General features: G+C 37.6%; 1 long non-coding RNA gene across 3 annotated transcripts in view; it reads left to right on the forward strand.

Annotated features, from left to right (window-relative positions):
• Nucleotides 1–8,054, forward strand: part of LOC109390425 (uncharacterized) — an 83,168-nt gene extending 75,114 nt beyond the window's left edge. For all 3 annotated transcript variants that reach the window (XR_002125562.1, XR_002125563.1, XR_002125564.1), the window contains one exon: nucleotides 3,663–8,054. This is a non-coding gene — a long non-coding RNA (uncharacterized LOC109390425). The remainder of the gene's footprint in view (nucleotides 1–3,662) is intronic.
• Nucleotides 8,055–24,909: the final 16,855 nt, after the last annotated feature.

Consider the following 24,909-nt stretch of genomic DNA (forward strand, 5'->3'; position numbering starts at 1 on the left):
GAACACAAGCTCTCTGCAGGCAGATGCACTCCCAGGAAGAAGCTGGAAATTAGCTCGACATGCCTAGTTTTCCCTCCCAAATTTATGAATTAGATAAATCACATCAACTTCCCCAAGATTAGAATGAGTAAAAGAATAGTTTGAAGCCCAGAGTTATATTAACTGAGCCCTCTTCATAGGAAGGAGATGTCAGGAGTTGTAAAGAAGCGTTTCCCACCTAACAAATGATATTAGATAAGGAGATCACCTTTATAAGGACAAAAAGAAGGTCATCAGATTTGGATGGCATAATTGATAAATACTGAGAATGTATTAGTACAATGGCAATAGTTGGGTCAAAGTCCAGATTAAATACATTAAAGAGTAAAATGATGAAAAAATAGAAGCAAGTATTATAAACTGCTTGTTCTTATCATTAAAAAAAGGGAAAAAGTCTATTATCATAGAATAATAGATTGGTAACAATAGATTTTTCTCCCAAGATAAGGAGAACATTTTCATCTCTGAAGCTATAGGGTAAGTTGATTTGGAGAATGAATGATTGAAGGTGCTAGAGAGATAGAATAGTTGAAGGAGAAAGGGCTCAAAGAAATAAGGAGGCAATAAGGCCATGGATACTTCTCCATCAATACCTCATTCTGTCTAAAGCAGGTTCAAGTTTTCACACAAGCAAAATGTTTCATGGGCCAACTGGCTTTTGGCTAATCCCACCTCTTCTCTGCTGTATGATATAAATATCCTACCATTAGGATAGCTTTTAAAAATAACACATTGACCTTTCATTAGTTTACATTTTTCCCCCCCACAGACATGTCTTCCTTAAGACAATCGCTCATTTTTTAAAGGAAACTTTTGTAAAAACATCATAGGTGTATTTTTACATTAAGTAAGGATTTCCTCATTTTAAAATATTTTTAGTGTGAATGATCTGCTTTCCTTTGTGTATAGAGCATACTACCAATCTGTCACCAACAGGGCAGATTCTGTAAATTGATCCTTTAGTATGAACTGTCTGTGCTTTCACATTGCATTCTAGACTAACAACTTTAGGCGAATACAGTGGTGCTGGCACTTAATAAATCTGCTTGGCACATAGAGGAAGTCATTTGGCATTGTTGGCTTCATTCACAATCAATTAAGTACTGTGAATCAAGGTTTTAGCTAGCTAAATTGCTGTCGTTGCTCTCGTTAAAATATTAAAAAGGAAAAATCTGTTTTGCTTTCAGCCTTCATTGGGTAGGCTTGAGCTATCTCCTTTGAAATCTACACTTCCTACTTCAAGACTGAGTATTCAGAGTCTCACTTTACGCACACAAGTGCACTGAAAGGAAATGCTATGAATTGCCATGGATTTGTAGGCAGAACCATGTACAGCCTCTTCCAAACAGACAGAGCCATTTAAATAAAGAGAACCATGGGTTTCCTCTGATTGCTATGGAAAACACATTATAGGTAGGGCTGCTTCTATTGTTGTTCAATTCTATTCTTGCAAACAAAAGCTGTGTCTATTCATTTTTTTGAATAAACTCTGGTATTTTACAAAGAAATGAATCCTTTGGCTTGGGTCATATAAGACTTTCTTGGTGTGTAGGGAAAGATACACTTACTGAGGTGTTTTATTACTCCAAGGTTGGAATTAATCTGTCCCTGTTTTATGCTTCCTTCGCACGTTGTAAGTGCCTCTCTTACAGCACTTATCACCATCTGCCTCCATTCAGAATCGTTAATGTATATTTTTAGATTATGAGCTCCCAAAGGGCAAGGGCCATGCCTTTTTAATTTTATATCTCCCTGAAGGCTATATGCAGTGACTTGGCATTTAGTTGGTGGTAAATAAATGTTTATTAAATTGACTGAGTAGGTGGCATATAGTTAGAAATAGACTGTTGTTCTTTGAAAAGAATGTCTTGCTCTAAAATCTTGGTTGCCAGAAAAATTTGAAAAAAACAAACAGGCCAAAATATTATGGGGGACTTTAGTAGAGCAAATGCACTCTCTTATCCAGTTTCTTTAGTGTCCTATTTTAATATGCATTAACATATGCTGTTTGTATGTTATATTAGGGTTTTCCAGTGAAACAGAGCCAACAGGAGATAGATAGATAGATAGGTAGATAGATAGATAGATAGATAGATAGATAGATAGATAGATAGATAATTTGTCGTGAGGGATTGGCTCACATAATTATGGAGGAAGAGTCCCACAATCTGCCAGCTGGAGGCCCAGGAAAACTGGTGGTGCAGTTCTAGTCCAAATATGAAGAACTTAGAAGTAGGGAAGCCAATAGTAGAAGTTCCAGTCTGAGTCTAAAGACCGATAATCAGAAGTGCTAGTGTTCAAGGACAGGGGACGATGAGGCGCAGCATGAGAAGAGAGAAAATTTGTGCTTCCTTCACCTTTTTGTTCTATTCAGGCCCTCAGTGGATTAGGTGATGTGCACCCACACTGGTGAGGGCAATCTTCTTCACTCAGTGTACTGATTCCAATCTAATATTGTCTGAAGACACCCTCACAGACACACTCAGATATAATATCTTACCAGCTATCAGGGAATCGCTTAGCCCAGTCAAGTTGACACATAAAATTAACCATCACATGTGTATGTAGCGTAGCATTAAGACTTAGACTTTGGAGTCAGCCAACCCTGAAATCTAATCCTTTTTACCCTTTTCTCCGCTATCTGATCCCATATGATTTACCTAACTTCTGTTCATAACAATTTCCTAACTGAAATGGGAACAATAGTATCAGCGTCATAGAGTTCTTGTGAGGCTCAAATAGGCTATGTATGGAAATGAGCTAGCATGTTCTGGGAGCTAAATAAACAGTGTCACCTTCTGTTTCTTTTTCTTCTTTTCCTTTAAATTTTTGATAAATTATGATATTTATGTGTAGGATGGTTTTTTTCAGTAATGATTCATTGAACACTGACTGTGCCAGTGGCTATGCTAACCACTGGAAGCACAGAGATAATTAAGACATGTCTAGCAATACTCACAGTCAAATGTTGAATAGTGGAGAAGATATCATCAATGTAATGTTGTGTTATAATAGAGATGTATTTTGGATACTAGAAGAATGGAGAGGATGAAACCCCACCCCATTCTATGGTCTCAGAAAAGACTTCCTGGAGATGGTGATGTCTGAGCTTATATTAGACACATGAGTAAAATTACTTAGGTGAGGAGAAGTGAGAAGGACATTCCAGGGAGAGGGAATAGTGTGAACCAAGGCAGAATAAGCATAAATCATGCTTTGTGTTGTGAACTACTAGAATATAAAGTTGGAGAGATGACAGAAGAAGGGGTAGGTAGGGGACAGTTTATGGGAATCTTGACTAGCTCCGCTAAGGAGCTTTGGCGCTGCACTGTAGGCCAATGATTTTTTATTTATCTTAAACAAAAGATATGTGTGTGTGTATAGATAGATGATAGATGATAGATAGATAGATAGAAATAGATATAGTTATATATATATATAGATAGATAGATAGATAGATAGATAGAGATATATAGACGTAGATATAAATACAGATATAGATATAGGTATATTCAAACAGAAGCCTAAAAGGGAATCGTATGGATTAAGAGTAGAGAGTAAGATACCTCATATTTACCAATTTACCTATCTAGGATTTACCAATTTCTCCTTCTTCCTTACAGGGACCATTGAAGCAGTTCCAAGGAAACCTCAAGATTTCAGGAACCTAGTTTGAAAACCAGTGCTGCAGAGGATGAAGTATGGCTGGAAAGATTTAAGCAGATTTTAGAATGAAATGGAAGTGGAAATAGTAGTCCTTTGGACACTGAACTTGAGTTTTGAACTCTGCACTATACCTCTACTTGCTATCAAATGTCACACCTCAGTTATTGTGGGGTCTTTTAAGGTCAAAGTCTTTGTAAATGAAGAAGAGTGTTATTTACATAGGTCTGGATGCCAGATGATTTGGTTGACTGGAGTTGTTTATCTGACTCCTATTTTAGATCACATTGCTAAGTTCTGTGCCAGGTTTTGAAACTACTGCATAAACTGTGTACCTACCTTCAGGGATCTCACAATTTAGAGAAGGTGACAGGAAGTAAATTAGATAATTTAGTAATTAGAAAAAAATAGATAAATTAGTAATTATTATGTTATAGTACAGTCGTTCCTCAATATCCACAGGAGGACTGGTTTCAGGACTTCTCAGGTAACGAAATCTGCGGATGCTCAAGTCCCTTACATAAAATGGTATAGTATTTGCATATAACCTAAACACAACCTCCTGAATACTTTAAATCATGTTTAGATTACTTATAATCCCTCATACAATGTAAATGCTATGTAAATGGTTGTTATACTTTATTGTTTAGGGAATAATGATGAGAAAAAAAGTTCTGTATATATTCCATGCACATGCAACACCTTAGGCCTAACTCTTAATACATAGTGCATGTCAGAAACAATGTGACATTTTTTCCCCCAAATATTTTTAATCCACAGCTTGTTGAATCTGTAGATATGGAGGGCTGATTATAATTGATATAAAAATGCCATAGTGGGGAAATGTGCATAGTGGGGAAATCCTTCTAAGAGGAGTTGATAGTGGAGTGGAACCTGAAACTGATAGAAATTAGTCAGGGAGATGTGGGGAGAAGACTAGTATGGGCAAATAAATAGCAGACCAAGAGAACAGCAGGGGCAGAAACACTTACAAGCAGGGCATGTTTGGAGGACCTGAAGTGCATCATTATGGTATGAAGATTGCACCAGATGTGTGGGTCAGGGTTCAGTCAGGGAGTATTGTGGAAAAGGAATTTATCATAAGAATGAGACCTTATGCAGTTATAGGAGTTGGAGAGGTAAAGGTCCAAAAAGGGCAGTTGAAGGACCAGAAAGCAGACTTAAAGTGGAGCTGTTAAACTCTATGAGAACCAAGCAGTTTCTGGAGTAGAGCTGCAAAGAAAGGCTGGTATAAAAGCCTATGGACGTTGATTCATCTCTGTGGCTACCACCCCTGTGAATTTTCAGTAAAGTGGCTGCTTGTCAGCCTGAGGCCTCTGTCACTTAGTGTGGTTGGCAATCAGGAAGTAAAGCTAGAAGTGAAATGTAAAGAGATCAAACTAGAGATTTCTAGCATGCATATGTCTGTCTCTCATTACCTCTAAAGAACAATGACCTTCACAGCATAATAGTGGTTGCTTCATTTCTGCCTCCCAAATCTCTCATGATCTTACTTTTGGTCAATTCTAACCTGGAATTCTATAGGAAAGGGGATTCTAGAGAAACAGTCCCAGTGTAACCAAGCTGATAAATGTGCATCTAGCACATCAGCATTATCTTGAAAAATTGATAAGCACCTGATCAAAAAAAGCCTTGTTTCTTAAGTGAAAGAATTTGATTTTTATCCTGAAGACATTTAATTTTCATTTATAGCTTTAATCAAAAGTGATATGAGGAGAGTTGCATTTAGACTGTGAAAGATGGATTGTCAAGGCCAAGGGTTGAAGATGGGGAAGTCATATCTCAAAGCAAGGATGCTATTGTTCTTATCCAAATAAGAGAAGATGAGAACCCCATGTAAAGCAGTAGTGGTCAGGAAGACAGAGGAAGTTGAAATTTGGGAGATGGTATAGATAATGATGGGATGCATTACACTGGGAATTCAGTAGGAGATGCTGGTTCATAAAGAGGAGAGTAGAAGAGGTTCATTTTGGACATAATGAGTTTGAGATATCTGGAGAATGACCATGTAGAGTGGAGTAAGTCGTAGGCAGTTAGAAACTTAGGTATAGAACTTGGAAAGAAGATATGGGATAAAGATACAGATTTATTAGTTGTCAGCATAGAGGTGGTGGTTGAAATAATAAATGGCATTAGCCATGGAGACTGCATAGCATGAGAACACCCAAGGCAACACCAACGTTTAAAGAGAACACAGGGGAAGGGGAGTCAGCAGACAGGAAAGAAATAGGTGGGGAGCTGGGAATAGAAGTAAGAATCTGGTCTGCTGAAAACCGATACAGAATATTTCCAAGTGGAGGGAAGGTTTATTGTGTTGAACTCAACATGCTGACAATGTTAGAAAACTATTGAGAAATATATATTTATTTTTCAGTAAAGCGATGGAGGTAGAGCATGGTTTCAGGATGAGAGAGTTAGGAGAGTTATGCAAATTATTTCATCTAGAATTTTGGCCATAAATTAGAGAGAGGTAAATAGTGTTCAGGAAATGTGTTTTGGGGATGTGTGTGTATGTGTGTATCAGTGTGTATGTGTTGGTTTTCATTCCTTAAATGGGAGACTTCAGTGTGCAAAAATGCAATGGTAAGAAATAAATTTGAAGTTGTTTTTCAGTGACTTAAAAAGGTATCTTGTCACTACGGTATATGGTCCTTAGTTTTGTGTGTTGTTTATTCTATGTGTATGATCTGTGCAGCTGAACCAAAATGTAAGGGATGTGGCAGTGATGCTAACAGGCTGACTGGATTCAAATGTGTCATTAATGACTGTCTCCTTTTACACACAGACCAGGTAAAATAGGAAAGCTAGTTTCCAGAAGTTAAATGCGTATCTGCAATTGGTCCAAGTCTTTCTGTGGCACAGAAGAGTAGAGTGCTGAAGTGCTTTACAAACCTTTATTTGGTAGAAGCCTTCAGGCTACATTAGCATCAAATTTTCAACCCCTTAAGGTTGAATGTGCTTTTTGATTTGATTCTTTGGTATGGATGATAATCAAAGGTAATTTTACCTGAATGTTAAAAACATGGAAACGAGCCAAGACACCAAATATTTTCCCACTTAGGTCTTACAGAACACGAGTTTTTTTGTTTTTTTTGTTTTTTACCAATTACTAGTTACACTTCGAAATCTGTTGTCCATGTTGACAATGGTTAGTCCATCGGCAGATCTACATTCTCTAAAATCTCAAATCTGAATAGAGGTATGTTGTGCTGATTGTCCCATATGCACACGTGCAGAAAAAGCTCTCTTTAATCAAGCATGACTTTTATTCCCACTAAGCCTGGCAGTGTTTCATTTGATCTCTACTTGCAGCACATTATATTAGAGAATTATCATCTGTATTGTTTTGTACAGTTCCCACGTAAAGAATCACTCATAACTATCATGAAACCAAGTTCTTTGCTCATACATATTATCTTATGGGAGAGCCACTCAAATCCTATTACAGCTAATTCCAGGGGATGCTCCTTTTGTCATGTTGAAAATAGACATATTTTTTGAGATTTTTTTCTATCCCCAGGTTTCTGGATTAACCTCCAATATAATTACTTGAGCCAAAATCTGTTTATATAATACCAGGCTAAATCCTATCCCAACAAATACCAAGTCAGCTAAAAAATCTCTGCATATCTGAACTACAGCCAAGAGTTCATCTATTTCAAGGAAAAATTTGTTTGAAAAGCCACAGCTAATGAACTACTTCTTTCTCAATGACCTAAATAGGATTTCTTAACCTTCTTCAGACTATTCGGTAAACAAACTTACTCTACAAGAATATGCTTTCCTTTATCTGAATCCCAAATATAATGTTGATGCTTGGCCTGATGTTGGTTAATTGAAACTAATTACATTTCCAGAGTAATCCCAGCATCTGGAGTCAGTCAGCCTGTAAAGTAAAACTGAACTGAAGAATGGTGTTGTCTCTGCCTTTCTCCAGCTGCTGCTGGAAAGGAAAGATAGGTGGTATAAGTACTTTTAAGTCAAAGAATCCAATTCCATTCATTTATTTTATTTTAATTCTTCTGTAAGTAGCAAGTATCACCCTGCCCGTTATTGTTAAGCAGAGCGACCATGTTTAGGCTAAAGAAAACAATCTTGAAAACATGAATGAAAAGAACACAGAGATCATGTGTTGCTTTTTACTAAATTGAGTATTGTGCTGATCCCCACTTGCATACATATTTGTGCCTGGGATGTTGTCTCATGTGGTTGTAGTTCTAAAGCTATAACCACCACAGTTTGCATTCTAGGAAGAAGATTTAGGATTTTTAGTCATGAATTCTGCTTAACAATGTCTTTTTAAAAAAATGTATTGGGGTGTCATTGGTTAATAAAATTACATAGGTTTCAAGTGTATGATTCTATAATACATCATCTATATATATTGCATTGTGTGTTCACCGCCCAGAGTCAATTCTCCTTCCATCACCATATATTTGACCTCCTTTTACCCTCTTCTACTACTCTCCTCCCCTTTTAACCTCTGGTAACCAGTAAACTGTTATCTGTGTCTGTGAATTTTTGTTTGTTTTTTTGTCTTTAACAATGTCTTAATGAAGAGATCCAGAAAGGATTTTTTAAATTAACTGATTTTAAAATCACAGGTTGTTTTCATTAACTTCCAAAAGGCTGAAGATAATTTTTTTTTGTGCTCTTAATTACTGATGATTTTCATGAGTTCATTGTACAAAGAAAGAACTTTGTCAGAGACACAGAGTCGTTTTGCCATCTTGACAGTATGCTGACAAGTCATAGAAAATAGTAGTCCTTGTGATGGGGCTGTGTTCATTCTGAGACTAGCTGATGTGGTATTGGTCTTCAAACCACTCTAAACACCTAAAGTACAAGGTAAAAGCACTGCCAACAATGAATAAGTGAATGAATGAGTGAAGTAATTATTATGCCATGCTATGCTATATCTGAGTATGCTAGTACCGAGAAACTTTGAGACCTCTAGGAACATAATGACTTCTGGTAAATTTTCTCCATCCACTCATACATATGATTGGAACTTCTAGTAATCTACAGAGAAAAGCAGAGAACCAGGAAGAAGGAAGACAAAGGCTGGAAAAGAGACTTAATCAGAAAGAAAATTTGTTTTGAGGATTGTTCCAGTAGAGGCACAACTTAAGATACAGGAAAAAAGTAAGAGGGGATGTTATCTGGAATATAGGTTCATTTATAATGCTCGTGGGAAATCTGAGATGAGTATATCATTAAGAGAAGGGATTAGTAGGTATTGGTATGGACAGGTAATTTGGGAAATGACAATTTTTTTGGGGGGGTGGTTAATTGTACTAGTAAGTGTTTTAACCATCGGAGTGCCGTTTGTATTGGTGAATATTCGTGTATACAGAGAGGGCATCAAAGTCTTTACTAACACATATTCTGTTATCCAGCTATAAAATACGTGCTGCTTGTATGGATATTGTCATTTTGAAACTTAGGGAAGAAGTTCAAACTGTACTTAAGAAGCTTTACTTGGCCTGTGTGAATCAGAAAGGGGGCGTGAAAAAAATGTATGTGCGTTTCTACTGGGCTCTTCTTGCAGGAGAATGAACTGCAGGAGCTACATGCAATGAAGGAGTTACAAGATAGCAGGAGTCATTTGGCAGAGGAGAGGGGTCTGAAACACAATTTTACCTGAGAATTGGGACTTTCCAAGTCTCATGCTAGTTTACCCTTCTAGATTTTTGAAGGAGATTGATTTTACTACATTTTCCAAGCTGCCCACCAAGAGATTTCACTGCAATTCTGGTGTGGCTATTAATAAACTGGAGGTTCATGGGCAATAGCAGTCCCCCTATGCACATAGGTTCATTCATTCATTAGTCCATCCATCCATTCATTCAATAGTATTTAATGAAGACTGTTAGGTACTACGTAGTATGTGCTCTGGGTGCCACTTGGTAGAAAGACAATGCTCCAGGAGTGGACAAAAACCATTGGGACCACATGTTTTGATTCTCTGCCCTCCTTAATCAGCTTTAAAGCCCAAATTCAGTCCAACAATTTCTGTACTACTCCTCAGGGTTGTAGGAAATTGCATCTGCCAGAATGAAACAAGAGTCTTTTATACTCCTAGCTGTTTCATCACTTCAGTCCTTGGAACTGGTGTATTTTTCTCTTATCTGCAAGTTTGGGTCTGCTCTAGGTCTGGGCTTCCTCATCTAAGAGAATTTTGAAAAGCCCCAGCCCTGTGACAGAGATAGTATGCATATATGTGCATCAAATCAGTTGTTTGTTGTTGTTGTTGATAGCCTCTGACCTGCTTCCTACTTCAACCTGACTCAACCTTTCACTCTTCCTTTTGATCAGTCTCATGTTTTGTACCTCAGTTTCTGAGAATAGCTGCTGGTTTCATTTCCTTGTGCTTCCCTCTGGGACCAGCATTCTGCCTTGTTCTTGTTTGTCTATAGCCCTTGAGTTTCACATCAGAACATCGGTGCACAGTAGGGACCCAGACATCTGCTCTCAGACTTCCTTGGGGCTGCCTATCTCCCTCACTGAAGCCTCACTGATTGCCTGCTCCTTGGTTTGCAGGAGCCAAATATGGTTATCTGCCATTACCCTCACTAGGCCCGGCCCGCCCTGCCTACCTGTTGGAGCTCATCACCAAATCCTCTGCTGAAACCTTTTCTAGTTACTCGTGGATATGACTGTGATTTCCCTGTAGATTATGTGTCTCTGGGTCCAGAATCTTCCAATGGTGGCCTTTTCTTTTGTGGCTTGAGCTCTGCTTCTTGAAGTGATGTGGATTGGAATCGCAGGTGGAGATAGTGGAAGGAGGGCTAGAGAACTGGTGGAAACACAGTGCTGGATATTGGTCAGGCTTTGTGAAAATAAAAGCTCCTCATAAATATTACCTCCAGAAAATGTTAACGAATCCAGCCTCTCCCCTGGCCTCCACTCAAAGAAAGCTGGGCTTAAGCGAGAGCCATTCAAACCCCTCTTTTCTCAACAAGTGAAACACAGCCACATGGTCATAGCCTGGACCAAGCCATGCCCTGCTCCTTCTGTGTGGGTGACTATAGCTTATGCCACACTTCTCAGGCTGTTTAGTGAGCCTGGTGGCAAGGAGCCTTGTGACAGCAAGTGTTGGCCCACAAAGTTTCTGAGGGCATTTTCCACGTCCAAATTTCACACAGCATGAATGTCGCCAATGCCACTATCCGTTTGATTCAACTACTCTTACACATTAACATTTTACTCTCAAGTGCACTTGGTTCTGATATCTTTCCACCAATTGTTAGAAGCCAGTGGAAAACTACAGTATGTGCTTTTGGAGTTATTTTCTATGCTTCGTTCTCTCCTTTCTTAGACTTCAAACCTTGAGAAGAGGGATTAGACATACTCCTGTGTAAATATCCAGGGCTTAGAAGATTGAGACTACCCAATTAATATTGACTGTGGATGCTTTTTTACATATTATACTTAAATAATATTTTGTTTATTAAAATTGGGGTCTGTTTTTATCAATTTCTGCCTAAAAATTATAAAATATTTTATGCATACAATATAAGTATTAGAAATAATGCAATTATTTAAAAGTTTAAATAGTAAAATTAAGATTGCCATTCAGCTTATAAAATTGAGCATAGCCATTTTCTCCTAAGCTCTATTGAGTGCCTTCCTAGAACATATCTTTTTGGCTCTCCCAAGACATAGCTATTCTCCTAAATTTTGTCTTTATCATTCTTCTGTTCGTCATTATATTTTTATCATCTATACACATATAGGTGATACATATGTTACCATAAGACACATGGTAAAGTGATGTAAGGTGATACATACTGTAAATAATGTATTGTAAGTATTGTTTTTTTAAGTATATAAATGGGGTTATGCATTCTTCTGTGACTTACATTTTTTTCTCCCAACATACGAGTAGTGCTTAAATGTTATTCCAACAAAAGAGAATAATGCAGTTCTTTCATTTTCACCACTGCATAATATTCCATTGTTTAAATAGCAGAACACTTATTTATCTATTCTGTTGATAGACACGCTTAGATTGTTCCTCTCTTATCCGCTTCTCTTTTCTTCTCCTTTTTTTTTTCTGTTGAACACAAGACTCGAGGGATTACATGTGAAAATTCTGGGTCAGCGTGAATGTGACCTGCAATTGAGCAGCTGATGTGATTTAGCAGTGACTGCTAAACCGTTTTACAGAGTGTTTGTACCAGGTCACAATGCAGTCCTCAGTACTTTAATGCTTCCTGGCTTCCAGTGTTCCATGAATTTATCAATTCTTGGTATTCTTAGAATTTTAAATCTTTGCCAATCTAGTGGCTTTAAAAAGATATTTCACTTTGGTTTTCCTTTGCATTTCTATGATTACATGAATTTGACTTAATGAATCATCTATGTGTTTGCTCATTTATGATGCTCCTGTTTAGGAATTTCTTCTTGTTCTTTTCCCTTTTTTCATTTTCTTATTGATATTTTGAATTTAGTAAAATTGGGATACAGATTTTTTTGTCAGTTATGTATTTTGCAAATATCTTTTCCTGGTTTATGCCTTCTTATATCACCTTTGTTATGATATATTTTAATAAACAAAATTCTCTATTTGAATGGAATTTTGTGATTAGTTATAAATGCTTGATTGCTATGTGTCTTATCAAGTTGAAATCCTAACCAATGCAATTAAATAAATAGTCTTTTGAGAAGTATGTCAAGGGTATTAGTATTGTGTTCCTAGGACAAACTTATTATGGGTATTAATCTATGACTTTGGGAAGGGAAACAAGAGTCTGTGGATACACATGTACACATGTGCACACATATATATGTATAACAGTCTCCATCATGTTTAGAAAAATTGTGGTGTAACTATTAATAATGGAGTGAAATATTGATATGCCTGTAAGTTAATATGTGAAACACATCCTCTAGGATGATGTAATATACAGATTAATTTATTCCTTTATTTTGTAAAGCCATAAAAGTGTCTGGCTATAAGCATATCTAACCTGGCCCAGGTGTTTTCATTATTAGAAGCTGGAAGACTTCTTACCTTTGTTAACTATGGCCTATGAATCCGTTTCTGTTTTTATTCCTAGTAAAAGTCAAAATTATTGATTTTTTCAAAGGTGATCAATTGAGCTTCCTTAGGCCAAATCTGAAGGGTTTCTGAGGAGAAATTTTGAGTTTCAATCATTTGTTTTTCTACCTAGAGATTCTCTGAAATAATAAACTTCTCAAAATATCTTTCTACTCAGTGGATCATTTGTTTTAAAACAAACAAACAAACAAACAAAAACAAACAAACAAACAAACAAAACCCCAAATAAGACAAAAGGCCTCTCTTCTTCCAGAGACACATGAGGGTTGAAAAACCTAATTGTAGTTTAAATTATTCATTCATAGTTAGACATGAATTGAATTCCTCCCATATGGGAGACACTCTGCTAGGCACCCCTTTCTGCCTGCTGGAAACTCCAAAGGACAAGGGGAGAGTCCCAACTAAAGGCCGGTAAGCGTGATCCTCTCCCACTACTTCCTTTGTGCTCATGGTCCTCAGCTCTGTCGGACTCAACACTCCTTTTCATATTTTTGAAAATATGAGTATTTTTGTTATACCCCTTTATTCTCCGGATATGAAAATCATAGATAATATAACCCTATTTACCTAACTCCTCAAAACTGCATATAGTATCCTGACAGCAGTATTAAAAAAAGAAGCAAAAAAGAGTAATTTAAAATAAAATATTACATATGTCAATATTTAAAACCTCTAATGAAGGATGTGGTGCAGACCGAACCAAGGGGACACATCACAGGCAGCCTGTCCTGGATGCCTAAATCTGAAACTCTCAAGGCTTTCTACGAACCATAAATAACTGAAAGCACCTTCTCTCACATCCTAGTTTCCTCTTCAAAGTCAAAATGCTTCCATGCTAGTGTCCTGCCAATAGGCTTAGCCCAAAATTTGTACGCACAAGAGTCAGTGTTCGCAGACTGCAGCGTCCCTCCTTCTCTTTTTTGCTTTTATTACTTGCTTGAACCTGTCAGCTTACTCTCCTATATTTGAGAAAGAATCCAATTTTCAGTGGGCCAATTAACTATGATAACATCTCTGAATTATTCTTTGACAATATGAGTATGTTCAGTAACCACCACAATAGAATAAATAATGAACTAGTCAGGTGCTTGCACATATTTATAATGAATAGGTTTTAAGACTTAAAAATAAACAAATTAAAAAAGCCTTTTCCTTACAATGATCATTTGAAGCCAGTGAAATGTAAGTGTATTTATGTGTATGTGTACAGTTTCTGTAAAAACACCTGTAAATACAGAATGACTTAGGTACATACAGTATGTTAACAATGAAAACGACACAATGCTTTGCCAAGATGGCCATGAGATTTGGAAGAGATGAGCAAGCGTTGGAGACATTATAAACATATTTCTGTTATTTATGTGGTATAAAATTCAGTTTATATGAAAACCACACAAAAGTAATTTTTGTTTAAATAAAAAGCTAAAGTAATTATAAATAGGGTTATCAACCATTTTAGCATACATTATACATTGTACCTATTTATAATAATTATAAAAAGGGTTATCACCCATGATCATACATCAATATGCAGCCGCACCTTTGAAACTAGTGCAGAGCATAGAATAGTCCTCTATTAGGCTTGACTGTTCTGCACATTGAAGACCATCTAGGATCCCTGCCCCTGCCCGATAGGGTCAACAGTGCTCCACAATCATTGCAACAACGTAAAATATCTCTACAAATTCCCAAAACACCCCCTAAGTGTGACATGGCTCCCATGGAGAATTGCTACCCTGTGCATTAGTTCGCACCCTGCCCTTAGCATCCTATGAATCAATAGCTCTAACCCAGTGCTTCTTGGCCCCTAGGTCACCAAGGACTTGCCAGAGAGCTTCAGGTATCCAGGCTCAGCAGTTCTCCCTGGTGACTCCCTGAGGCTATCCCCTAGGCACTAGCCCCAACCTTTCCAAGAAATAAACACCACTGAATGTAGGTCTGTTAAAAGCAGCTTTCCTAAGAATTCTCTGTATTGTTTGTGGTTGCCTAAGGAAACAAATTCAAAGAATATCAGAGTGTAACATTCCTGACCCCCCAGGCTTTCTTTGATGAATCCTGAAGCAGGAGGAGAATGTATATTCCTTCAGCTCCAAAAGAGGTTCTTCCTCTCTAGATTGCCAGGGCCTCTGGTTTTTAAAGCCTCTTTCCAACAACAGCCCCTCAGGGCTTGTACAGCCTGAAGTTTATAAATCTGGAGGTCTTCTTTAAGAAAAACAACATAAAACGTACCAACACAAAATAAACATTTATGAAGAATAATAATAGTAATAATAAAGAAACCACAATAAAGTACAAAAGCTGAAAAGGTGACAAATACTACAAAAATCACAAAATGCAGAAAAATAGCACACCATTTTTTATCAATCAAACGTTTGACGCACCTCTGTAACACATTTTACCTACATTTTGGCTGCATGACCTTTGACAATTTTGTAATATAATTTTCTACAGAGAAAAAATGATTATGTCATTTCTAGGTTTGTTTTAAAAATTGTATTTGATTATTGGAAACTTGTAAAAGTTTTTTTTTAATTTAATTTCTACGGCTCTATTGGTGTTGTCATGTAAATTGATGGAATTGTTAAATTTAGAAAAAACTGTTTTATTTGAGCTGTAAGGTTTCAGAGCATTACAAGTTTCTATGTACCATGAGTATCCTTAAATTATGTTTGATTTGACAACTCTCCTTAAGCAGTTGCCTTTGGTGGCCTAATAGTATTGCCATATTATGAATTTGTATTTGTCAGTGACAGTATTTCATGTTAAATCAACAAGAGCTTAATAAGAATTTGTAGAAATAGTGGATCAGACCATTTCAGGCCACGGAAAGAGCGTGTACAAGAAGACCTATATGGAAAGTATATAGGCAATTATAGCATATTCATGGTGTGTACAAAGAAGAGACAATCAGCAGTAAGGTTAGATAAGGGTGTTGGGGCCAGGTAAAGAAATGTGATCTGGTGCCAAATGTTGGTAAGTGGCTAAGGCTCACTTCTTTTCCCTTTAGGTTCAGGAATCAAATACCTATTGATGGATCACTAAGCATACAAAGGACCTTAGAGCATAGCGGTGTGAATTAGCATTGGATTCAGAGGATGGTCAATCTGAATTCGATCTCTTACACTTAGTAGGTGGACAATCATTTTAGCAGTAACGGTGGACAATCATTTTAGCAGTAACATACAAAATGATACAGGAAGTGACTATAAGCTACATACATATATCCTATACACCCACATTAATGTATCTCAGATGTAATCCATATTTAGCCAGTTTCCAAAAGTGCCAGCAACTACTTCAATGCCACCACACACCAGGGAAAATACAATGGAGGAGTAGGTAAGATAGAAATATACAGCAGTTTTCTAAATTTCACAAAGTGTATGACTATGTGCAGATATTCCTAGGACCTTTTCCCCAAGTCTTGGAGGGAGCCTATGACAACGAGGAGCCCTACAGTTTAAGCTTTTTAAGTTCAGGTTGAATCTGCCTCCCTTAAAGGGCACAGGAACACATCTGCAAATTGAATCCTAGGGCCAGGACAGATAGATATCCCAGTGCTCCCCCCAAACAATGCAAAATAGCTCTAATTACAACCCTAGGCTACCTATAAATACTGACACCCTCCTTGCACAGTGCCAGGCTGACCTAGAAAGCCACAAATAGACTGTCTCTGATGGGTGTGCCAACTGGATGTCAAGGATGATTAGTGAGAAAGGAAAGAATCCCTCCTTCCCCTACTGACTTCAGGGCCACGCAGAGCAGAGTGTGACAGAGGTCTGGAAAGCAGCTGCCACATGGTCCGGAAGGTGCGCATCCCTGTAGAATTACAATTATCTCCTTCACATTGAAAGGTTGCCCACCTGTGCCTTTATATACTTCTCTGCCTTCTGCACAGTTTTCCAATTTTTCTTCCACATAGATTTGTTCATATTGGAGGGCTTGTTTCTAAGACTTTCATTTTACTCCTCAGTTTTGTTATTAAACTTTTGGCATAGCAATCTAGGGTGGCAGAGAGGAGACATAGCCTTGCCTCTATTTAGTATTTGTTGGTTTGTTTTTAACTTGCTAAGCATGTAATTCTGTGGGATGCATTTGGATCTAAAGCACTAGATGGGAAGCAAATTTCCAAGGGGAACGGGTAGAGACAGAGTCACACTTTTGTTAGCTGTGTGTTCCTCAGGCAAATTATCTTGGGGCTTTAGTTTCTCTTTCTAAATGTTGAGAAAATAAGATCTTCCTCTCTCTGACTCTGCAAAACAGATAATGGAGATCAAATTAGGTGGTACATGTAAAAGTACTTTCCAAAGTGTCACTGCTCATGTGGTTAGGTACTATTTCACCCTCTGCTTTGGCACCTTTGTGTTCTGTCACTCAGTGAGAGACTCTTGCATGGTGTCACTATTGAGTACCCAGAGAAATAATGTCTCAGTAGGAGTTCAGTTAATGACTAAATGTCTCCACTATATTGATTAGAATGTTCTCTTTTTCTAATGGATTTTGAGTAAGGAAAACATAATTTGGAAAATAAGGTATCAAGTCAGGTAACAAGAATTAAATGTAAGCAGAGAATCACATGGTGCTATGAAGCATGAAAGGCTATGATGTGTTTAACTGAAGTAAATAGAACATGAAAAAATGCAACAAATATTTATTTAATGTGTGTTGTGTGCTGGACACTGTTCTTGGTTCTTGGAATGAATCATTGAACAAGACAGTCAAAGACCCCTATCCTGTGGAGCTTGCATTCTAATGATTTAGAGTAGTTGAGAACGGCAATGCTATGGCAGATTTGTACAGAATCTTGAAAATGTTATCAAAACATTTAGGAGGAAAATGAAAAAAGAAAAAATTATGGATTTGGCTTAGCTGTGGATATAATTGTAATTTTACAATTTCTTTGTAAAACAAGCTTGGGTTGGGGGTAGTCTTTTTGGAAGGATGTGTCAATTGACTGATCTTAACTACAGTTTGCATAGAAAGTTAGCAGACTGTTTTAACTTAGATTTCATATTTGTTTAACATGACTTTGGGGAAGAGGTGATTGAGGTGTGAATTCTAAAGCCCCATCTCTGCTATCAAGCTTCTCTTCATTTCTATTTCTGAGCTAATTATTTCAGGCCAAAGTGAGTTTATTGAATCACTAAATTGCTGATGTAATTTACTGATTTATTCATTCATTCAATTCATTCAAAATCTAATGAACATCTACAATATACTGGTTATTATGCTACATGGTAATGATACAACATAATATGGAGGGAAAAAAAGGACTAAATGTCTGCCTTTAGAAAATTTATAGTTAATAATTACACTTTTGGGTAATTATGACCCCTGCCATAATGTGAAGGTCATTAATAGAGGAAAGCATTCTCTCTCACTGTATTAGTGAGTAAAATATAAATCATTTTAGATGCTATTAGCAGGAACTACTTCTCTATGTAAATGATTCATTCCTACCTGAATATTTAGATTGCACCTTCAGTACTGCTTGGACAATTCAGTTATACTTGGGGGGTATATTTAGATATTAAAATGTGTAGACCATTTCACCTACCACAAGATAAATGTTTTAAAAAAATAAAATCCCGGGCGGCTGAGTGGCGCGATGGTTAAGAACTGGCTTGGGACGCCAGAGGGCCCCGGTTCGGATCCCACATATGAGGGCCAGTGACACTGCCCTCTACAGCTAAGATGCTGAACAACAGCTCAACCTGGAGCTGGGCTGCCATGAGTCACCAGCGACAGCGTAGGCTGCAGCCCCTGTGGCAGTGGATTGCCATGGGCTACCGTGTGTAGCCAGCAGCCAGCGTGAGCGGCCATCCAGAAGCCGGCAACTGATTTGCCTCGCCCGGGAAGAGTGCGATGATGGTGCCAACTTGGGCCAGTGAAGCAACATCCTCCACAACTAGACTGAAGAACAAAAGGACAGCAACTTGTCTGTTCCCCTTCCCCAGATTCCCCAGCGCTGTTCCCATCCCCCAATTCCCCAATAAAAATCTTAAAAAACCCCCCAAAAAACCCAGCATGTCAGCATAAGCTGCCCATTGATGAGTAAGATCTCTAAAGACAGAAGATGATAGAGAAAATAAGAATAAATAAACAAGAGTAATGGCTTACTGAAAGTCTCCTAAAACTTATGCTGTGATAGATCGACAAATTTAGTATTTTGATCAAGTTATCATATAAAGGGAGAATAAGGAGAAAAGTATCAAAGTGCTAACTAGAGAATCACCTTAATATGTACCTTACAGCATAATGCTGGTATTACATGGAGGTAGATAGGTTTTAATGCACCTAGAATAAGCCTCAGTAACTTCAGATCTCTTCTTTGGGCTGAAAATTTGGTTGCTGAAAACTTTTTCTTTTTTTTTTCCCTATCTATTTTTTCTGCTTATCAAGTTTTCTTTTTTCTCCTTGGAACTGCTTCTAAACTTTTTTGAATGAAAGGAACTTGCTTGATTATCAATATTTTTTACAGTCCCTCACCATCTTGCTGTTAGTTCAACTATTAGCATTAGTTAATAATAAAAAAAAATGTAACAATAGATATGCTTTTAGAAAACATTTATAATAAATGTATATATTTATTAGTGTCAGTATACATTTGGAAAATACATTTATGTTAAAAATATGTATTTATTCTACTAACAATGCTTCCTTTGCATTTGGATTTCAAAGCCCTTTTTACTCCACAGGTGCCCTCAGGGGTTCATAGCTCCCAGGGTAGGAAACAACTCTGTGATTCCCAATGGAAGATTCTAGAACAACAGCCATATAGTCTGCAAATGACTATAAGAATATAATCACTGATATTTTGTATTTTGATTTGGACTACAATGTTCTCTTTATTTGTTCAGTGGTCCATGGAGATAGCTTGGTTGCGATTCACTTCCTGACCTGGCCCCTGGGGATTTGCAGATCTCAGAGTTCCAGAAGGTTCTTTGCTTTTGGAACTGGGGCTTAAAGGATAGCTATAGGTCAGCACTACTACAATTGCACAGGTCTGCTACTGTCATGATTTGACAAAGAAAATCCTGGGATTTTTTTCTGGATACCATCTATACACCACTTTCTGACCTCTGGTAACTTGTAGGCTGAATACATAAACTTGAGAATCTCAAGTGATGTGAGGGATGCAGGTAAATAATGTATTTGCTCAGGACAGCAGGCAGAAAAATAGATCAAGGAACTGCGATTACACACCACTTACAAAAGACCCTGGTCATACCACAGACCCCTATTTGTTTTATGCCATGTGGTTAGGGTTAATAAATCAGCGAGCCGCTGAGAAAATTCATAGATAGCTAAGGCTTGAAGAGGCAGTGGAATACTCTGCACATGGAAACGTGTTGTGTAACTCTCCAAATGCTAAGCTGCTGACTCACTGTAGGGACAGTTTGCTCTAAACTAGACTGTGGGTGTCCTCTGCCCTTGCCAAGTGTCATTTAATTAGAGGGATTTTGTTTAGTTACTCTAACTGCTCAGAATTCTTTCTGTCTTACTGGTTATGAAATTGCTGGGCTGAGCTGAGAGGCAGTGACAATAATTGGAAACAAAGTGCTTTTGTTCCCTTTCCCTGTGAGCAGCAGACTACACCCCAGAAGCACCATGTTGGTGGAGGTGGCCCTTTATTGAGCCTGCTGACAGATGCATTCGGCATATTTATAACAGCTAAGGATAGCATGCCCTGAAGAGGGAAGTTAATTCTTAGGCTGCCAGGTGGTCTTCTGCGAATGACAGTGATTTGCCCCTTGTGATTCTTTCTCTTGCTTACTGACTATTCATAAAGCAGCGTTTGACAGCCTAATTTTGTATAGCTAATATCACTAACGAGCAGTGTGATTTTTGAATGTCCATTAGACTTTTCCATGTTAAACTATTTTTCATAAACAGTTCTCTTCCCTATCCCCCTCTCTTATGGGTTCCTAAGATTTGATTACAATGTTTATGCTTCTTATTAAATGATTTTTCAGAGGTGTAATTGAAGGATCATGTAAACTATCCTTGATTCTGTTTAGCATTGAGTAAAATCTGAATTTGGGTATATTATAGGAAAATTCTTATGTAATTCAGTGACTCCATTAAGGGAATAATTTATTCCATATTTATTCAACAAATATTTTAATGCCTACTAGGTATCAGACACTCTATAGGATGTGGGTATATAAAAATGAACACGTGAAACACACTGTGATTCCTGGAAGAACTCACAGTAAAGAAAGGGGAAAAACATTTTTCTTCATCATATGACCATGAGGTAGGTGCCGAGACAATCTCCATTTTAAAGTTAAGGAAACTGAGGCTGAAGGAAGTGAAATGACTTGCCAAAAGCCCCCCTGTTAATATGGGACAGAGCTAGGATTCAGCCCTAGACAGTTTAACATTTGTGCCTAAGATCTTAAGCACAGTAATATATTTCCTCTTATAGTCATGTCCAGGGACACATTGCATTGATATCCGTTTTTATTCTGTTCATTCATATTCTTCCAATCAGTTATGCCTCTCTGTAGTATTTCTGTTCGCTGTCCATAGGTGATATTTAAACTCAGAGGTAGTAGCAGAAACGAGAGAGAGAAAAATCATGTGCTGTTCTTTTTATCCCAAGCTAATAAAATGTTTCCTTAGACTGAAGCTATGCCCAGGGACCACAGGTCATCTTTTCATCATTTCTAGCCCTTGGCTGTATTTTTCTTTTATGTGTTGTCAGACTCCCATAGGCACCCTTTAAGGAATTTGTTTCCATTACAGAACATGGTCTCTGCAAACTTTGCCATTCAAAGGTGAAGTTTCCATGAGTGATAAATAACTTTACTTGGTCATTCTGATTTCATCCAAAAAATTCATTTTTGTTTTTGTGTGGCTTTATGTTTAGGATTATATCCTCCCTTCAATTTATTTAGCCAGTGCTATTAAGGTGATGAAGGAGATATTTCCATCCTCTGTTGAAACCCCCTTCCCAAGGGCTGGATTCACCCCGAGATGGGTGGCTGCATCCATGAGGCTATGCATCCTGATCAGGACACAAGGTTCAGTGGGTAACATTACAGTGGGGGTGCTAATGTCACTTTTTCAAGGGTAGTTATCTTCCAGGACATCCAGAGCAATAGAATTGCCTTCTCTTCCTTGGAGTTTTCAGATAGGAAGAGAAACATTTTCTAAGATGAGAGGGCTGATTCATTCCACAGCAGGGCAGGCCTGTTAGGAGCAGCAATGGCCTGTCAGCTTGGCTACATGTCGTGTATTATGAATATCCACCGTTCCAGCTCAAGTCACCTTATCATTCAGCGACAGTGCTCAAGGATGTTTTCATTGCACAACCTCTCTCATGTAAATATGGAAATTATTTTTTGTTCTTTCATGAGTTTCAGGCATAGATCTGGAAGAAATATGACCTGCCTCTTGTACCCTTTGGCAGCCAGCATATATCTTTCACCCATGAGGCTTCTGGCATTGTTGTGGACGGAATATACTCTGAGACAAGGTTTCGTAGCATCACCTTTTGTACTTTATAATCATATGATCTCCAAACAGTTTTAAAAGAGTATATCTCAGTTATGATTTTCCTTTTATGTCACTCTAGTAAAAGATATTAATAATGATACCAATGATAAAAATACCTGTCATGAATTAAGTATTTACTAGGTGGCAGGTGCTGTGTCAAGTATTTTGCCTAAGTTATGTCATGTATCAGGGCCAAAAGTTCTAATCTCCATTTATCAGATGAGGTCATTAGGGGATAAAGAGGATAAACAACTAGCTTAAGGTCATAAACTACAGACAACCTGATTCCAAACTCTATACTCTCATTGTCTGTATACGTCAGTGTTTGAAGAATCTTCTACTTCCCATGCTGTTTTTCTAAATATATTCTATTGCCATTCAATTTCTCCAGTCAGAATGGCTTTTAAACTGTACTCACAGGCCTATTTTCTTCTTTTATGCAGCATTTATAGTAGCTGATTTTGATAGCTGAGAAGAGTGCCATATAAATAATGATGTAAGACCTCAGGCAAATCACTTAACCCCTTTGAACTTCAGTTTCCTCATTTGTAAGATGATGAAATAATAATACTTGCCTCTCAGGATTGTTCTCAAAGATCAAATGCAATAATGCAAGCAAAGTACTCTCAATGAATAAATGTTAGCTCAATTCCCTTCCTTCCCCATCCTTTACAAGTCCCAAGATAAGGAAATGTGGCAAGACTCATGGCAAATTTTGAATACTGGAAGGATTGCAGATTGATTAAATAATTAATTTTTCATCCAAACCCCAGAAGGATTTGAAGCAGCTGGATGAACATAAAGGTAATATAATCATTATAAGCATGTTATGTGTCCCTCATCTCATGCTACCTGTTACACACTCTTCTCCTCACTCATTTTATTTATTCATTCTGGTAGTCATTCAGTCATTTATTCCTTCAGTATTAATTGCATATCACTGTTTGCCAGACATTTTGCATGCTAGACTATTCTCTTTTATTGTGCAATTTTTCTTCCCCACTCCTCATAGTCATCAGTTCCTTTTAACCTTCCATTCAACGTCAACCAACTGTATCCTGACTTTTGACTTTTTTGTTATGGTTACCAAATGACTTCCTAAATGTTAAACCCAACAGATGTATTTTGCTTCTTTACCTTTGCTGACCTCTGTGTTCCTTTCACAGTGATGATCTTTTCTTCCTTCTTAAAACTTTCTGGTGATTTTGTTGTTGTTGTTGTTGTTGATTTTGTTTGTTTGTTTTGTATAGGACATTCTCCTTGTTTTCTTATTTTCTCATACTGTATCTTCTCTGACTCTGTCACATACCTGTTTTGCATTATCCATTCCTTAAATAGCGTTGGCCCATAGATTTCAAATCTAAATACATTCTTTTCTGTCTATAGTTTTAGTTACTATTTATATGTTAGTGACACTAGGTATAATTGTCCAAGCTAAAATTGTCTTTCAAGCCTCAGACTCGTATATACCTATTACTTTTGACTGAACATCTCAAGCACCTCAAACTAAAATAATAAAAATTGAATTTATTTTCCCTCACCAATATACACTTGTTCCGCTTACATTCTCTATACCTCCACCCAGTCATGATGCTTGAAGCCAGCCTAGGATACAGTCTTGAATTCTCCTTATCCCTGAATTTCCCATGTCCAGTCAATCACCAAGTCTTCTCATCGGCTTCCCCAATGTGTCTCTATATCATTCTGATGACCTCTGTCCTCCTTAGGCTTATTAGCCTTCTTTATCCATGTAAAACAAGAGTCGCCCGGCTCATGCTCAACCCTCAGGCTCACAAGACCAAATCCATCCTCTTTAGCCATCTCAGAATGATGCCTAGCATGGAAATCCTGATCCGGACATGCCCACATTTTGCTTAAAACTTACAAATACTCTTCATTGTCTGCATCAGTAGTTTTCAAAAATGGTTCTCTGAAAGCCTTACGGTCCACTGGAAATGACTCAGGGTCCATGTGGTGATAGCAGAGCTTAGTGGGGAAATTTATGCAGGCAGAAAGAAATAGTATAGTTCCTGCCTTCTCACTACACTCTTATTCTGTCCTTCCCTTCTTAATCAGAATAGTGTAACTTTTATCTTTTTATATATTGTAGTTCCGCATAGCATTTTATTAACATTTTTATTTGGGGCAAAATGATGGAGGAGGTGGAAGGAAGGAAGGGAACTGACTGCCTTTATGAAGTCTGAAAGCCACCAGCCTGCATGACGTTCAAAATTGACAACTCTCTACATAACCTAGCCTCTGACCAGCTTGCCAGCCTCATCTCTTAAAACTCTTTTACCCTTTAATTTATGCTCCATCACATTCATTGAGCCCCTTACTTAATAAAGGAAAGATGGGGTTTTACTGTACCACTTCCCACAGAAGAATATTCAGTTTGAATTAGGCCAATTATCATTTTGTTGATTCTTGGACTCATGAATCTGCTTTACGTTGCACAGTTGTTTCATAGAATCGAGATCCTGAATAATAATCTTTTCAGTTTTTCATGCTCATTTCCAGGAGGTTGGCTTTTTTCCCTTGCTATTCAAAGCGATCCCATCCTTTTCATCAGTATGACAGGTGGCCCTATAAAACTGGGCAGCTGTGAGTCTCTC

This window comes from Hipposideros armiger, unplaced genomic scaffold, assembly GCF_001890085.2.
Source record: "Hipposideros armiger isolate ML-2016 unplaced genomic scaffold, ASM189008v1 scaffold_268, whole genome shotgun sequence".
Lineage (NCBI taxonomy): Eukaryota > Metazoa > Chordata > Mammalia > Chiroptera > Hipposideridae > Hipposideros > Hipposideros armiger.